This window comes from Cavia porcellus, unplaced genomic scaffold (assembly GCF_034190915.1).
Source record: "Cavia porcellus strain 051 isolate PalLab524CR breed Dunkin Hartley unplaced genomic scaffold, mCavPor4.1 scaffold_4, whole genome shotgun sequence".
NCBI lineage: Eukaryota > Metazoa > Chordata > Mammalia > Rodentia > Caviidae > Cavia > Cavia porcellus.
The window spans coordinates 106,765,738-106,777,495 of NW_026947487.1; the positions used below are offsets into that span (position 1 = coordinate 106,765,738).

General features: G+C 41.1%; 1 pseudogene; it reads left to right on the plus strand.

Annotated features, from left to right (window-relative positions):
• The first annotated feature begins 6,187 nt into the window (after positions 1-6,187).
• Positions 6,188-8,172, plus strand: LOC100719610 (small ribosomal subunit protein uS2-like; annotated as a pseudogene).
• The last annotated feature ends 3,586 nt before the right edge of the window (positions 8,173-11,758 follow it).

Here is an 11,758-nt window from a genome sequence, read left to right on the forward strand (position 1 = left end):
TGATTAGTTCTATAATGTTCAGTACATATTCAATGTGTGTGAAGATGGGGACAACTATTTGGAAGAAAACTAGAGACAATAAGATAGACAGTGAAGATCTCCAGTGAACTTGCTTTGAAATCTGTGTTTCTTACAATTATTTCCTTATGATCTGTTCTGTTTTGTTTTGTTCAATCTTACCCTCTTTAAAATAAAAAAATAAAATGAAAAAAAAGGAAATTTGGTCCTTAATTCCCATATGGTAGAGACATGAACACTCAAACACTCAACAATCACTCAAAACATTATGAGAGTGAGAAACAGAGATTTGTTCAGCCATTATGCATTGTAGGTCTGTCTTTGAGCTCTTTAACTAGGCTTTAACATATTTTTGTGCTTGCATCTTTTCTGTTTTTCCTAATGCTTTTCTCTCTCTCTCTCTCTCTCTCTCTCTCTCTCTCTCTCTCTCTCTCTCTCTCTCCTGCCTCTTTCCCCCTTCCTCCCTCCCTCTTTCTTTCTTTCTTTCTTTCTTTCTTTCTTTCTTTCTTTCAATTATCTGTCTGTCTTGGCTACTTTTTACTTGTTGTTGAGACAAAATACCTGATGCCCAAAGTTAGGGAAAGGAAGGCTTATTTCTTACAACTCTTTCAGTCCATACTCAGTTGGCTCCAAGTGGCAGGGTGGCATGGTGGGCCACCTTTCATGGTTGGCTGCAAACAGCAAGGTGCACACTAGTAAGAGAGAGAGAGACACACCTTTCTCTTGCTGTTACATCCTATCCTGGCTCCACCCCTAGACAGGTGTAGCATTCACATCACCAGTCTGAGTGCTAGACAATTAATCAATCACAAGCGCATAATTGCATGAGGTTTGGAACCTCATCTGGCTGCTGCCATTTTGAGAGATATTTTGGCTGCTGATATTTTAAGAGATAGGTTGTAGTGATAGACCTCATATGGCTGCCACCAATTTGGAATAGCACGTGGCCTCCATCACCATTCTGGAGAATGGTTCTCTGCAGCTTTCTCCTCTGAGCAAAGTCTTTCACTTTTGCAGTTTTGAGGCTGCAAAGTATGGAGACACACTGCTTCTTGGGATACCACCTGGCCATCTTTTTTATTTCTGTGTTCCTTCTCAACAATCAAAGTGTCCACTCTGTTTTTACAATCCACAACTTTACTGGAGTTTTTATTCTGGCCAAACTCACAGTATTTTAAACTATCCTGCTGGGTTCTTTGTTCTTAATTTGCAATATAAATCTCGTTAAAAAAACATCCAATAATAGCCATGCCACTGACACTATCTCCAACTGCCTTGAAATTTCCTTTGCCAGATTAATAAATCCTCTGCCCTGAATCTCAATCTCAGACAAAGTCTCTAGACATGAGCAAAATGCAGATAAACTTTCTGCTAATCCATAACACACATGGTCTAGAGTCCAACAACCAATGCAGTCCTTCTTCCCAGCAGAAACCTCCCAAGTCTGGTGTTTACTGGCAGGCTTTCTATCATCCTTTTGGTCTCCTGAGTTCTGACCAGAATCTGCCCTACAGAACAACAGCCTAAGCTGTTCCAATGCCACTCTTTCAAGCAACATCTCCAAGCCTTCCCAAACTTCCCACAAGCTATTTCCAAAGGTTCTTGAACCACATGGTCACATATAATCAGAGCAATGACCCCATTTCCCTGTTATCAAATTCTACCTTAGTAACTTTTTACTTGTTGTTGAGCAAAATACCTGATGCCTAAAGTTAGAGAAGGGAAGGTTTATTTCTTACAACTCTTGGAGGTTTCAGTCCATACTCAGTTGGTTCCAAGCAGCAGGGTGGCATGGTGGGAAACCTTTCATTGCTGGCTGCAAATAACAAGGCCTGTACCAGCCAGAGAGAGACACACACACACCTTCCTCCTGCTGTTACATCATATCCTAGCTTCACCCCTAGGCGGGTGTAGCACTCACACCACCAATATGAGTGCTAGACAAACACATAATTGCATGAGGTTTGGGGACCACTGACATAAACTATGACACTGTCTGTATGTTAGAGGGACTTTTTCCCCCTAGAAGTCTGCTCAAGATTAAGATAGAAGCCAATTGGAATCTCAGTATATATAGGTAAATTTTTGAACTCTGAGCTTTACTAAAGCGTGATCTGGATCATTTGCAGGAGACCCCTTGTCCAGTCAGATTCCTTAGTATTTTACCAGAAGGCAAAAAGATTGTTGTTAGAGTCCTGGAAATTGTGAGGGTAAAGAAATCTGAGAGTGAAAACTCTTTGAGCATTTAGAAGCTATAAAATCACTTAATCCTTCTGATTTGGGGGCACCATACCCACAGCTGTGCTGACAAATTACTTACATAATATAACAAAATGTACAACTTATAAGCATATGAGTCAATCTAATATGCAACTTATCAGAGAGGTCCAGAAAAATTTGCCTGCTGGATACTCTCTGATATCTGCTCTCTCCTGAGTCTTGAAGACTACTCCATTTTCTCCTAATGTCTGATGTGAAAAAGTATGATGTAAATATACATTTTGATTTCTGATTTTATGTATTTTTTCTCTTGAGTCTCATATGTTTTTACTTCCTAAAATAAAAACATTGACTGCATTTGGATATAATCTCATAGTTAATTTTGTCTAAACTTAGTTTTTAGAGTTAAAAATTTCCTTAATCTATAATCCTTTTTTTCCTATTATAACTGCCTTTATTTCATCTTAATTTATTTAGGTTTCTTTCAAATTTCTGTGATTCATATATTTTCTCTCCACTCCATAGCTTATATATATACTTAATTTATGTTCATCAATTTATTTATTTGTTAATGTTTATTGCAGTTTCTGAAGCTGATCTCCATCAATGATTTCAAAAGGCTGATCTATGGATGGTTGCTAAAGAGAATGCATTAAAATCAATGGGGGAGACTATCACTATTTCAAGCACTCAATGGCCATAAATGTTTGTCAGCTGCTGAACGAGACAGTGCAGTTTAGAGTGAGCTGATCTAAGAAGGTGGAACCTGCTGGCCTGGTCTCTGAGTGGTAAAGAGGGAGTGGTAGTGGTGGTGGACCAAAGCTTCCCTAGGACCCATGTTGAACAGTAATATACACAGTAATGAACTTTAATTTCAGTTTTGCAGAAACCTTAATTACCTGCTGTTCAGTCCCTGAACATTTGAGAGATGAGTTAATTAAGTAAAAGACAGGCAGAGATACCAGTGAATCAAATCTGAGTTAGTCAGCTTTTCATTGCTGTGGAAAAATAGCAGAAAAAGTCAAAACTGGCTCACAGTTTTGGAGGTTTTTAGCCCACAGTTGACTGGTTCCATTGCTGTGGGCTTCTATTGAGGCAAAGCACCATGGCACAAGGAAATGGCAGAGCAAAGCAGGGAAGGGGGATGAGAAGGCATCCTACTGCCTTTCTTGCAATGGGCCCCCATTCTATTGGATGGTGGCACCCATTCAGGGCGAATCTCCCACATCAGTTGGCTGACCCACCTGAAATTTGTCTCTGGAAGCACGCTAACCAAAATACTCAGAAGTGTGCCTTACTAATTGGCTAGGTGTTTCTCAGTTCAATCAAGATGAACCACAAAGTAACTGCAATGGTGACCTTGAATTTGGAGAGAGCGAGAGAGGACACAAGAGATGTTAGTGAGGGATTTATCACTGATTAACTGAGAAGAATGAGGAGCAGAGAGAAAGCTCATTCTGCCTCAGATGAATGGGTGGTGCCATTTCAGGAACAGTTTGGGAGTAAGTTTAGTGAATATAGTTTTGTCTATGTGGACTTTAAGGTGTCAGTAGACTACTGATTCAGATTCAGTTCAGTATTGACTTTCTACTACATACCAGATCAGGTGTTGATGTCACTGCTTTCAATGGATTGCAAACTGGTTAAATAAATGAAGCACATATAATCTATAAGATCAGTGATAAAGGATATCTATACTGATCTTGGGGTGCAGAAGAGAGGCCCAATCTAGGTTAACAGGGATAATGAGTCTGAGAAGCTCCATAGAGGAGATGGCATCTATGTGGAGGAGCAGAGGAGCAGGATGGGCAGAGCCAAGAGGGCAGGCTATGCATAGAGGGCCAGCAGGGCTGAAGTCAAGCACAGTGGTTGCTCTCACAACCTCATTACTGCAACCAGAACATAACACACCATGGAGGAAGTGGCATGAGACAGATAAGGGGAGGGTTACTGAGGGAGCTTTCTGCTATGTTTGACTGTGCCATGGGCAGATGTTGGAGGGTGGATTGAAGGGGACAGGAATAATGGTGGAAGGACCAAGTGGGGAGTTGCAGCAATAAATGAGGAAAGACATGAGAACAGATGAAGTCCTGAACCTGGACAGGATATTATTGAAGGTGGGAAAGCAATCTATTTGAAAACATTTGGGAAGCAAACATAGCCATTTTGGTGATGTGTATGTAGATACTAATGGTGAAGAAGAGGAAAAGATAGGATGGAGAAGGCTCACCGGTTCCTAGCTTGGATGATGATGTAGACAACAATGCTAACTGAGGTCTGTGAGAGGAAGCAAAGCCTTTCAGGGACAGGGTATGTAGAACGTGCTATGGTTCAGATATACATTGTTCTGAAAGTTCCTGAGGTTGATTCTTGATCCCCAGTGGGGCAGTGTTGAGGGCGAGAACCTTTAAGATGTGAGGCACAGTCCAAGGTACTCAGACAGGATATCACTCACTGAAGGGATTAATACTATCTCATGAGCATGCACCAGGTCTCATAGAACTGTCTTGAGAATGAGTTGTTATAAGCAAACCTGGAACCTTCTTTAACTCCTCTTCTTTGGCACAGCCCCTTGCCATATGATGCTATCCAACACAAGATCCTTACCAGAAGCTAAAGTAGTTACTGGAGTCTTGCTTTTGAATCTCCAGAACTGTGAGCTAAATAAACTTCTTTTTCTCTATAACATTTCCAACCTCGGGTATTTTGTTATAAGAACAGAAAATGGTCTAACACAAAAGACAACTGCTTCTTCTCATCCAAAAAACAATCTAGTGTAAAATAATGGTTCAGGACCATAGAAATACATACTCTTTTCTCTTGCCTGCATTCCAAAGGAAAAATAAATTTTTCTCTTCACCACTCAGGAAAGGATAAATAATGATCAGTGTGTTTTCAGTGATGAGTTGTAAAGCATGAAGCTGTGAGAACCCGTGAGTAGTAGCTGTACATGAATGGCCTTTAGGAAACTGGAGACCTGAACAGCAACAAGAACAAAGATGTAACAGTAGCTTTCCATGCTGCCCAAGTAGGGGTCCGAATGGCATTTTTATTTATTTTTTTTGAAAATAGTAAAATACAACAGAACAAGACAATAAAGCCAACTGAGACCATGTAGTGAAATTGGTACAGAAATTCCCAGCAGGTTACCGGGATAACAGTAATAGGTATCACAGTATATTTTGTTATCTTTAAAATAGTTGTTCTTTCAATCACATATATCAAAATAAAATGAAATACAGAACATTATAGTACTTATCAAAACAGAATATTGAATACAGCAGTACATTAATCAGAATAAAGCAAAACAGTAATAAAAATATTTGCCTTCAAAGAGATGGTAGAAGGAAATCTCCCTTATTTGCTAGGTCAACCTCCCAGGAGATGCTCAGATTTCTGGTTCCCATTTGCTAACGGAGGGTGGGGTAGGGGGGGTGGACAGGGGAAATGGGTAGGGGAAGTGGGATGTTTGACTCTAGGCTGTGCACCAGTAGGTTCACTATTGCTTAGCAGGGAGGCAGGCTGGTTGTTTGGTTTTCCAGTGTCCTAAGTTCCAACATGGCACGGATCTCAGGAGACACTGGTGGTTCTCCCCCTGGAAGGGCCACAGTCTGCCACACTGCAGCCACTTACCAAGGAGGTGAGCTGCTTGCTTGGTTTCACAGTGTCATGAGTTCTGACATGGCATGGATCTCAGGAGCTGCTGGTGGTTCTCCCCCTGGAAGGGCTGCAGTCTGCCACACTGCAGGCACTTATCAGGGAGGTGAGCTGCTTGCTTGGTTTCCCAGCGTCCTAAGTTCCAACATGGCGTGGATCTCAGGAGACACTGGTGGTTCTCCCCCTGGAGGGGCCGCAGTCTGCCACACCACAGCCACTTACTAGGGAGGGGAGCTGCTTCCAAATGGCATTTTTTTTTATTCCCATAGTAACTTAAAGGGAAATTTTCACAATGTCTAGAGCCCTTGGTGTCCTGCAAATGAAGGAGGATGTCCTCAAATTGCTTGCTGCAGGAACCCATTTAGGTGGCACCAACCTGGATTTCCAGGAGGAGCAGTATATCTACAATAGGAAAAGTGATGGGCTCTACATCATAAATCTGAAGCCGATCTGGGAGAAGCTTCTGCTGGAATCTGGAGCCCTAATTGCCACTGAAAATCCTGCTGATGATATATCCTCTAGGAACACTGGCTAGTGGGCTATGCTGGAGTTTGCCGCTACCACTGAAGCTACTCCTATCTCTGGCTGCTTCACTCCTGGGACCTTTCACTAACCAGATCCAGGCAAGCTTCTGAGAGCATTTCTTCTGGTGATTACTGATTCCAGGGCAGCCAACTGACATTCCAGTATGTCAACCTGCCAACCATTGCTCTGTGTAACACAGATTCTCCTCTGCATTATGTGGACCTCGAGTCCTAGGCAAACGTAAGGGAGCTCAGTCAGTGGGTCTGATGTGGTGGATGCTGGCCTGGGAAGTGCTGCACATGTGTGGCACCATCTCCCGTCAACACCTGTGGGAAATCATGCCTGCTCTCTCTACTTCTACAGGGATCCTGAAGAGACTGAAAGGAAGAACAGACTGCTGTTGCTGAAAAAGCGGTGACCAAGGAGGAATTTCAGGTGAATGAGTTGCACCAGCTCCTGAGTTCACTGCTGCTCAGCCTGAGGTTGCAGACTGGTCTGAAGGCTTGCCAGGTGCCCTCTGTGCCCATCCAGCAGTTCCCTACCGAAGCCTGGAGTGCTCAGAATGCTGGTCTGAAGCCCCTAATGCCCAGGCCACTGAGCAGGTAGGAATCACCATCAAGTGGTCTTGAGCTGTTCTGTAGACATTTCAGCAAAATGGGAATGAGGTTGATGGAAAATAAAACACCAGTTTAAAAAAAAGATATAGGAGTACAAAATGTTACTGAAAGGGCTCGTGTCGCAGAACTGGAGAATTTGACCTCAGAATACGGAACTTGGAAAGGACTAGACAAAGGCTGTGGGACCATATATGGAGCTGCAGGACTGAAGGGGGCAGAGTCCAAGAAGCAGGTGGCCTGGGGAACTGGCTAAAGAACCTCCAGAGACCTCCAGAAGTAGGGCAAGATGGGCCATGAGAGGGTATGGTCATGATTTGAAACTTAAAGCTACTCTGAAATTGAATGTGATTCATTTTTTATTTTACTTGACTGAACTTTTTCCATGCTTCAAGCTTGTTCTGCCTTATAGGCACATTTCTGTGTCCTTGGGTATGTTAGATCAGAGACCAGGTCCTAGGAGAGTGACATCTGTAAATCTCTGGTGGATCTTAATCCTCAAAGAAATCTGGCTTTTGGGGAGTCTCTAAACCTGATAGTTTGAAAACAGTGTCTCCTTCAGCACTTCCTTTTTTACGTCAAATTTTAGTTTATATTTTTGGGAGATTTAAAAAATTTTTCCTATTTGATCTTTAGTTAATTTTGCCTTGGCCATTATTTTATTTGCTGTATTATTTTGGAGTGCTACTGTTCACAGCCTTGTCTGATAATATGAAAACCTTATCTTTGATTGAAAGACATCTGAAATTGAAAACTTAGACTTGAATGATTCTAGGGCATGCTGCTCAAAGTCATCTTTTGCTTTGCTCTGTTGGCGAATTAGCACTCTTCTCACTAGGAAAGAGCTGAATTTGATGAAGTACAGTTGTTCTTCAGTATCTTTGGGGATATGTGATGGGCAGTCGCCACCAGACAACAAAATCTGTAGATGTGTAAGGCCGTTATATAAATCGATAGTATTTGCATCTAACTTATGCACACCCTTCTGTATACTTTAAATAATCTCTAGATGACTTATAATACCTCACACTGCGTAAGTGCTGTGTGAGTAGTTCTTATATTGTATTGCATAGGAAATAATGACAAGGAAAAGGTTTGTATGTGTTCCATACAGAACCAGCCAACACAGGGGTAACTGCATTTCTGACCCCTAATTGAGTATACCCAAAGATACAAAATGTATGGATGTGAAGTACCAACTGTGCTTTTAATGAGAAAAAGTAAGGTAACAAATTTTCTTCCCAACTTTTATTATCACAAAATGATTGTGTTACAAGGTTCAACAGAACAGAGTTAGACTTGCCATCCCTCTGATGAAACCTCAATAATTTAAAAGCTAAAGTTAGAGCTATGTACAGAGCCTCTTAAGCTCCTCTGTGCAGGATGCTCAAGGATTGCTTGACCATGTGGCTTACCAGGGAAGCACAGGAAATGTTTTTCTTTTTGGTGACCCTGCTATTATCCCACTGTACACTGGTTGACTCCTGTCTTCTGGGGACCCCAAATATCCCTGCTCAGATTTTATTTTATTTTATTTTATTTTTGGTCTTTTTCATTTTTATCGGTACCGGGGATCGAACTCACGACCGCCTGCTTGCAAGGCAGGTACTTATGCCGCTGAGCTAAATCCCCGGCCCCCAGATTTTATTTTATTATTTTATCTATATAGCATGCAACTTGAAATATATAGTGTGACCAGGGAACAGTTATCTCCTTACAGTCACAATTGTCTGAGAAATTGAATCCCTGCAGAATAACAATGATAACAATAATACAGATAACGATGAACAGTTTTACAAAGAACACTTGAGATCAAGGCCAACATAACTTTTAACATGCCGTCATGATGACATTATTATATTAGAACTATTTGGTTTTATTTTTATATCTGTAACCATGTAAGTCCATTGTCTTTTTTGGTAGGGAGGACACCAGAAACTTATGACCTTGCACTTGCCAGGCAGGCATTTATACCCTTGAGCTATATCCCCAGATGAATCCATTATCTTTCTGACATAAATAACTTTCACCCAAGTTTATCATTCTTTTGTAGGGTGCCCTTGAAGAACAGTGCATCTGTCCGTGGATGTACTTATAGGTTGTTAAGTTCCGACTCTAATTTCTACAATGACTTTGCCTGGAATGCACAGTATCTGAGAATCTCTAAGTGCTGTGCCACCTACATAACACACTTCACAAATGCATGAGCCTTGCAAAAGTATGTGCACCATCTGGCTGGTGTTGGATTGACATCCACAGCTTATCACAGGATATGGGAACACGTGAGAGGGAAAGCCAGGTGTTTGAGGCTAAAAAATTTCTCACAAACAACTTTAGCCTGAAAGTCACCAGTATGATGAGATGTTTTCAATTTTGCACCCCTGAAGGCCTGTAGACTTGGAAATCTTGAATACATTGAATACAACAGGGAGGTGACAATAATGAATGTCACTGCTGCATAAAAGATTTAGCAAAACTCAGATTCCCTTTAAGAGGTTTTATAACTCGGAACTCTACTGACAAACATGAAAGGACATCCTTAGAGCTTTTGTAAATCTAGGAAATGGTGTTTATGTACAATAGGTTATTCAGGGCAATGTCCCAAGAAGAATTGCTTTTCCCTCTCTTTGTTTCCCTGAGCCTAGAATTTTATTCTCCATTTTTGGATGATTTCTGTGACTGAATATCCTATAACCTACTGTAATGAAGGTGTTTTGTGCACTCTGAGATGAAGGCCCTCTTTCTTAAACTTTGGTGGTCTAATTCTGGAGGGAGAGACTGAGTGAGAGGGTGACCTCCTGTAACACCACTCCCCTGATGCAGAAGATCCCTTGCTTCCAAGGCCCAGTTGGAGGAAGCAGGCTGGCTAAGCCTCCAAACTGCCCTCTGCAAGCACCCGCCTATGGTAGTTTGTCTTTTCAACTGTTCTTTTTATTCTTTCTTTCTTTTTTTGAGACAGGGTGTCAGTGTGCAGTTCAGGCTGGATTTTGATACACTGTGTAGCTCAGGCTGGCCTTCAACTAACAGTAATCCTCTTGCCTCAGCCTCCTGCTTGCTGGGATTATAGGTGTGCAGCCACATCCAGTTTCCCACCTTTTGATAAAGAGACAGGACATCTCCGGTCTCATCAGGAGATCCAACAAGATCTCAAAATCCTGCTGTACCCCAACCCAACTGGTGAGATTCATCAGCATCTACCCATGCATGGGTTTGCAGTCAGCATGTTTGATGGGTCTTTCTCCAATGGAAATTGCACCAGGGTCCTGTAGCCTTTCTCATGTCCTCAGTAACAATAATATTTAACCTCATCCCAAATGGAGTCTTCTTTTGTACCTTGAATTTTTTGTCTGTACATGTAACCCCCATCCAAGACAGGTCTTGGTCATACACTGGTTTCCTGAAAATATCCTGACCACCAAGATGCAGTACCTATCATCCAGCTCTTCCGCCATGGCTGGACTATGGGTTGTCTGGTCACCAGAGTTACCTGTTTTATCTCTTGCTGCACTGGTTTTGCTGTCTTTAGCACAGCAGTCTCAGTGTTCTGTGGCTTCTATGAGGAGATGGAATAGCCAGGCAGATTGGGCCACCTAAATTAGGGATGTTTCTCCCCTCCACCAGGACCTGGTGCTCACAGCCATCTCCTAAGTGAGCCCCTAAAGGTTAGAAAGGAATTTACTTGTCTAGACCTAAATGGGACTCCAGAAGCAAAAAAAGCAAGGTAGTAATCTGTATTCACTCAGAGTGGTGTCCAAACATACAGACGGGCGCATCAGAGTGAGAAGCTGGGTGCTTTTATTTTTAACTCTTTTTTTTTTCCCATTCTAGGATTTAGGTTCCATTTTCATGTTTAGCTCTTTTTAAAAAAATTTTATTTAAAGAAAGACTAAACAAAATAGAAAATGAGTAGAAATAAAACATACATTCAGAGAAAAAATAAACAGTAAGAAATCACTAGTTAATGTTTACATACTGTCCTTTTACAAATAGTTGTTCAAGATACAAAAGTGGAACATATAAAGTGGGAATTCAAACAGCGAGACTGCAAATGGTTCTGTTCAACTATCCAACAAAAACTTAGTAATACGGTTGTCAATCCTATACACTTAAACATACATGCAGTTATCCATATCTTTATTTATGTTGAGATTAAGCAAACTAAAGCAAGCTAAAATCATTCTGAACAAAGAATAATAGTATTGCTGGATTTCACATCACGACACTCCATGATCAGCATTGGGTACTGTAGTGTCTTTTTAAAAAATTTTATTTTAAAGAAAGACTAAACAAAACAGAAAATGGATAGAAATAATACATACTTTCAAAGAAAAAAATAAACAGTAAGAAATCACTAGTTGATGATTACAGATTGTCCTCTTACAAACAGCTATTCAAGACACTAAAGTGGAGCATATAAAGTGGGGATTCAAACAGTGAGATTGCAACCTGTTCTGTTCAACTATCCAACAAAAACTTAGAAATATGGTTCTCAATCTTATACACTTAAACATACATGCGGTTATCCGTATCTTCAATTATGGTGAGATTGAACAAACCCAAGCAGTCTAATATCACTCTGATTAAAGAACAATACTATTGCTGGGTTTCACATTATGACACTCCAGGATCAGCACACTGGGTACTCTAGTGTCTCTTTTTCTTCAGAGTATCTGTTCATTTCATCATGTGTCATAAGGTCAGTTCTCATAAACTGTTTATAGATT